The following is a 6,327-nucleotide window of genomic DNA, read 5'->3' on the forward strand; positions in this document are numbered from 1 at the left end:
TGAGAGCACTTGATCATAGGTCATACTCATTGTTTAAGCTCAAGTGGGGTTACCACTTTTACATAAAGCATTGTTTTGTTCACATCTTTAGAGTTGCTTTAGCTCAAGTCTTAGAGTAAAGCTCCCCCTAGATGTGATATCCCCCCTAAGAGGGATGAACTAACCTTGGGTTTTGTCGATGATGACTTCATGTAGATGTTGAAGATGTGGATGCTCAATGTTGATGTAGATCACTTGGAGCTATCCATTTGAGTGAATTGCACTTTCAATACCTACATGGGTTAGTCCCACAAGGAACAAACAAGGATATCCATAGACATAGAGTGATGCACACAAAAGATGATGTCCATGAAAACTTTTAGGTTACCTTGTCCCTTGTCTTACCAACAAGAGGGTTTGTGACTCCTTGAACTAGTGCACGATGTGGAAGTTGATTGCACTTGTTCTTGCCAAAATGATGAGAGTGAAGTATGTTGGCGGAGTCACCCTCAAGAACTCTCTAGTTCTTCTTCTTTTGAATCCACATCATCTTGATGGGAATCCTTGGAGTTGTAGTCGTACTTGATGAAGTGGAACTTGAAGTAGTCTTGGGAATCCACTTGACTAAGGTCTTTGGAGCTTCTTCAAATGCATCAATTTCCTCTTGAAGCTTGTCCTTGCCTTTTTGCTTGTAGTCTTGTGGTGGAAGATCATCTTGAGCTTGTGTCCCCTTGAACTTCTCTTGTTGAGGGACAAACTTTGTCTTGGGGTATTGATCTTCTTCCCACTCAACTCCATTGGCATTGAACTTTCGTTCAAAACCAACACCTTGATTCTTCCGGTGCATTCCTTGCTTGCGCACAATTTCCTCGAATTGCTTACTCCCGGCAAGGCTTTTGTACACTCCTTTCTCTATAATTCCCTTCAATAAACTATTTTCTTGTTCAAGTGTAACTTGGCTAAGAGAATCATTAGTGGAATCAAGAGAGCTACTAGAAGTAACAATATTGGATTTAGCATGATCATTGTTACTACTAGAGGAAGAATCTTTCTTGTTCTTGTTACTAGACTTGACTTGAGGCATGTAAGTGGATAAGAGTAAACGCTTGGCAATGTAAGAAGAACTTTTCTTGCAGAGATCATCATTGATTGCTTTTAAGAACTCATGCTCTTGCTCAAGATTGAGTTTTTCAAAGCGTAATTTCTCATGAGCTCTTAAAAGTTCTCGATGATCTTCGAAGATGGTTTCATGAGCTAACTTAAGAGTGTTTAGTTCTTTAGTTAGGGCCTCAATCTTCTCCTTATCATTGTCATTCATTTTATCTTGATTAGCATGTTTAATTGACATTTCATCATAGTATTCATCACTAGAGTTGTCAACAAGCAAATCATCACCTAACAAGTCATCTTCATCACTATTGAAATCAACATACTCGGGGTGTGTTACCTTAGGACCTTTGGCCATGAAGCATCTTCCAATTCCTTCATTTGGTGAGTCAAATATGTCGTAGGAGTTGGTTGACACAAGTGCTAGACCGGCAACACCTTCATCTTGAGTATCTTCGGAGTCGGAGTGATAACTTCTCTCGGGGTGGCTGTCGGAGTCGGAGCCGGATACCCATTCACCAACATGAGCTTGATGTCTTCGTCTTGTGTAGCTCCTTGATGATTTTTCCTTCCTTTCCGAATCCTTGCTTCTCCATGAGTATCTTCGTTCATAACGATCATCTCTACTCCTTCTCTCTCTTGGTGGTGATTCTTTGCTTCTTCTTCTTGGAGAATCTTCTCTTCTCTTGTAGGGAGCCGTACACTCATTGGAATAGTGTCCGGGTCTTCCACAATTGTAGCAGTTTCGCTCTCGACTAGAAGATCTTTTGTCATTGTAGGACCTTGACTTGAAGCTTCTATCTTTGCTTCTACTCTTGTAGAACTTGTTGAAGTTCTTCACCATTAAGCTCAATTCTTCATTGAAGTCTTGTTTCTCACTTGATGATGTAGGGGCTTCACAAGAGGCTTTATAGGCACCACTTGATTTGTTGTGAAGTTCCTCTTTATCCTTAAGTGACATCTCATGAGCAACAATTCTTCCAATCACTTCCGTTGGCTTGAGATCTTTGTAATTGGGCATCATTTGGATCAATGTGCACACGGTATCATATTTTCCATCCAAGGCTCTTAGAATCTTCTTGATGGTGAATTTATCGGTCATCTCTTCACTTCCTAAGCCGGCAATCTCATTTGTGATGAGAGCAAGCCTAGAGTACATTTTAGCGACACCTTCACCATCCTTCATTTTGAACTTGTCAAGTTGGCTTTGAAGCACATCCAACTTGGATTCCTTGACGGAGTCGGTACCTTCGTGCATATCAATCAAAGTGTCCCAAATTTCCTTTGCATTCTCAAGACGGCTGATTTTGTTGAATTCTTCGGGGCACAATCCGTTGAAGAGAATATCACAAGCTTGAGCATTGTATTGCAACATCTTTAACTCATCCGCGGTAGCTTCACGGTTTGGTTCTCTCCCATCAAAGAAGTCACCTTGCAAGCCAACACACACAATATCCCAAACGGCGGGGTTATGTCCAAGAATATGCATTTTCATTTTATGCTTCCAACTAGCAAAATTAGTACCATCAAAGTAGGGACCTCTACGGTGATAATTTCCCTCGCTAGACGCCATACTCTCCTAGGTTGTGAAACCAAGGCTATGACCACCAAGCTATGGAGATCAAAGCAAATGGAGACCAAAGCTCTGATACCACTTGTAGGATCGAAAGTATGTCTAGAGGGGGGGGGGTGATTAGACTACTTGACCAAATAAAAACTTAACCTTTTCCCAATTTTAGTTCTTGGCAGATTTTAGCTAATTTAGGACAAGTCAAGCAATCATCACATAATTCAAGCAAGCATGCAAAGAGTATATAGGCAGCGGAAAGTAAAGCATGCAACTTGCAAGAATGTAAAGGGAAGGGTTTGGAGAATTCAAACGCAATTGGAGACACGGATGTTTTTCCCGTGGTTCGGATAGGTGGTGCTATCCTACATCCACGTTGATGGAGACTTCAACCCACGAAGGGTAACGGTTGCGCGAGTCCACACAGGGCTCCACCCAAGGGTAACGGTTGCGCGAGTCCACACAGGGCTCCACCCACGAAGGGTCCACGAAGAAGCAACCACCCACAAAGGGTCCACGAAGAAGCAACCTTGTCTATCCCACCATGGCCATCGCCCACACAGGACTTGCCTCACTAGCGGTAGATCTTCACGAAGTAGGCGATCTCCTTGCCCTTACAAACTCCTTGGTTCAACTCCACAATCTTGTCGGAGGCTCCCAAGTGACACCTAGCCAATCTAGGAGACACCACTCTCCAAGAAGTAACCAATGGTGTGTAGGTAATGAACTCCTTGCTCTTGTGCTTCAAATGATAGTCTCCCCAACACTCAACTCTCTCTCATAGGATTTGCATTTGGTAGAAAGAAGATTTGAGTGGAAAGCAACTTGGGAAAGCTAGAGATCAAGATTCATATGGTAGGAATGGAATATCTTGGTCTCAACACATGAGTAGGTGGTTCTCTCTCAGAACATATAAGTTGGAATGGTGTATGTGTTCTGATGGCTCTCTCCACGAATGAAGAGGAGGTGGAGGGGTATATATAGCCTCCACACAAAATCCAACCATTACACAGTTTTCCAATCTCGGTGGGACCGAATCAATAAACTCGGTCGGACCGAAAATGTAAACTTAGTGACCGTTAGAGATTTTCGGTGGGACTGACATGCAACTCGGTAGGACCGATATGGTTAGGGTTTGGGCATAACGTAATCTCGGTGAGACCGATTACACAAACTCGGTGAGACCGAATTTGGTAATTAGCTAACCAGAGAGTTGGTCAGGCAAACTCGGTGGGACCGATTTGCTCTTTCGGTGAGACCGAAAGTTACAAAAGGGAAACACTGAATTTACATTGCAATCTCGGTGGGACCGATTCGCTCTTTCGGTGAGACCGAAAAGTTACGAAAATGAAACAGAGAGTTTGCAACCCCATCTCGGTGAGACCGAGATCCCTATCGGTAGGACCGAATTGCTAGGGTTTGGCAGTGGCTAATGACAAGTGAAACTCGGTGGTGCCGGATAGGAAGAATCGGTAGGACCGAGTTTGGCTTAGGGTTTAGGTCAAATGTGGATATGGGAAAGTAGTTGAGGGTTTTGGAGCATATTACTAAGCACATGAAGCAAGAGGCTCATTAAGCAACACCTCATCCCTCCTTGATAGTATTGGCTTTTCCTAAAGACTCAATGTGATCTTGGATCACTAAAATATAAAATGAAGAGTCTTGAGCTTTTGAGCTTGAGCCAATCCTTTTTCCTTAGCATTTTGAGGGTTCCACTTTCACATTCATGCCATGCCAATCATTGAGCTTTCCTAAAATAATCATCTTGGAATAACATTAGCTCAATGAGCTATATGTTGTTATGAATTACCAAAACCACCTAGGGATAGTTGCACTTTCATCCAGCTATGGTCATCTAGTGAGGGGGCGGGCGTCTAAAGGCAGGGGAATGTCACACCTGCACCTATCTATGTAGTTGACTAAAGATGTTGGTGCATGACAAGGGGTCTTGGGTCCGTGATGTAAGGCATGGCCTAGTGCCGGTGTGCTATGTATGGCTGTGTGTGTATTTTATATTTATTAAAGAGGATGTAATTAACCATCTGGGAGACACATTGATGAAGTGATTGTTTCTATTCCTCGTTCCCTATCGTCTCCATTCTTTGTTCCTTGCTCTTCTTTCTCTCCTACCCTGCTGCCAACCCCTTTCGTGTGATTTGATTCTCTTTTCCAGTGGGCCTTCATAGAGCACCGAAGACCACATGCCCCTACATGTGGACCAAAATGTCACGGGTCGGGTGGCGCATAGTTGCCTGCTGCCAGCGGCGCCCCAAAGCGAGGGGAACCAGCCGCCGAATTGAAGCCGGCCAAACCTCCCGCCGCCGCGAACGAAGCACCAGGAGGCAGAGCGCTAGGATGGGTTGTCGGCGTATGACGATGAGGTTGACCAACACTAATGCTAAGACAATATACAAGTATATTTCCTAAGCCAACTAAGTAAAACATCTCTTAAATACTGCAATACTTCAACAATGATTACATTGTGATAATTATCTCTAAAAAATACATTTTTGCAGAAGAACGCGCAGCACAAGAAAAAAAGACAAAGCATGTGGAGTGGCCAAAATCAGTACAGTTACTAAGAGCATGTCTAACAAAACCCTCAAAAACTCAACCTTCAAAACTAGTTTGAGGGTTGAGAAATTGTCGTTTTGAAGGCCGAAAACCGCTGGCGCAGATCAGTGCCCTCAAACCAACCCTCAAAACAGAATATTCTGTTTTGAGGGTTGGTTTGAGGGCACTGATCTGCGCCCCGGCCTTCAAACCCTCAAAACTGGACAGCAAGTATTTCAACCAAATTTCATACAACAAACATAACAATAATCAACAACAAATAATTATTCTAGTTATGATTACAACATCAAATAATTGTTTAAAGCACACAACAATCATTCTACTTAGTACAACAATGTTTGAATCAAATAGTACATAGAAAAGTAAAACAAATATCCCTTACAACAATGTTTGTATCACAAATAGGACATGGAATGAAATAGGACATGTTTGAATCAAATAGGCCATCATTGGCGACGGCCAAGCAGCTGCCAGTGGTGCTCGACCAGATCATTGCGGAGCTGGGTATGAGTGTTGGCATTTTCAGTATCCCGATGTGTTTGAAGAAAAGCTTGAATGCGATCAGGGTTCCTCTCCGGTTGCACTCGAGTACCAATATTATCATAGAAACATGGCAAGTTTAACCCCCTCTCATCCTCGAGTATCATGTTGTGTAGAATGACACAACACTTCATGATGTTCACAAGGGTTTTCTTGTCTCAAAAATGAGCTGGACCCCGAACAATGGCAAATCTTGCTTGCAAAACACCGAAAGCTCTCTCAATGTCTTTGCGGGCTGATTCTTGTGCCCTCGTGAAATTAGCTTCTTTTTGGGATAAGGGCACCCCTCCCTTCTCTTTAATGAAATTCATAAGTGTTGCCCACTCAGGATAAATGCCACTGGTGAGATAGTATCTCATTGTGTACTCATTGTCCATAACCTTGTAATTGCAAGTTGGAGCATCACCTGAAGCTAGTCTTGCAAATAAAGGGGACCTTTGAAGCACATTGAGGCGGGGAGGCGGACAACGGGGAGGCCGGGGGCCGGAGGCGGACGGCAGGGTGGCGGGTCGGCTGGGCGGAGGCGAGCTCGGGCAAATCGGGCGGCGGTGCAGCGGCCA

The sequence above is a fragment of the Triticum dicoccoides genome, chromosome 7A, assembly GCF_002162155.2.
Source record: "Triticum dicoccoides isolate Atlit2015 ecotype Zavitan chromosome 7A, WEW_v2.0, whole genome shotgun sequence".
Taxonomy (NCBI): domain Eukaryota; kingdom Viridiplantae; phylum Streptophyta; class Magnoliopsida; order Poales; family Poaceae; genus Triticum; species Triticum dicoccoides.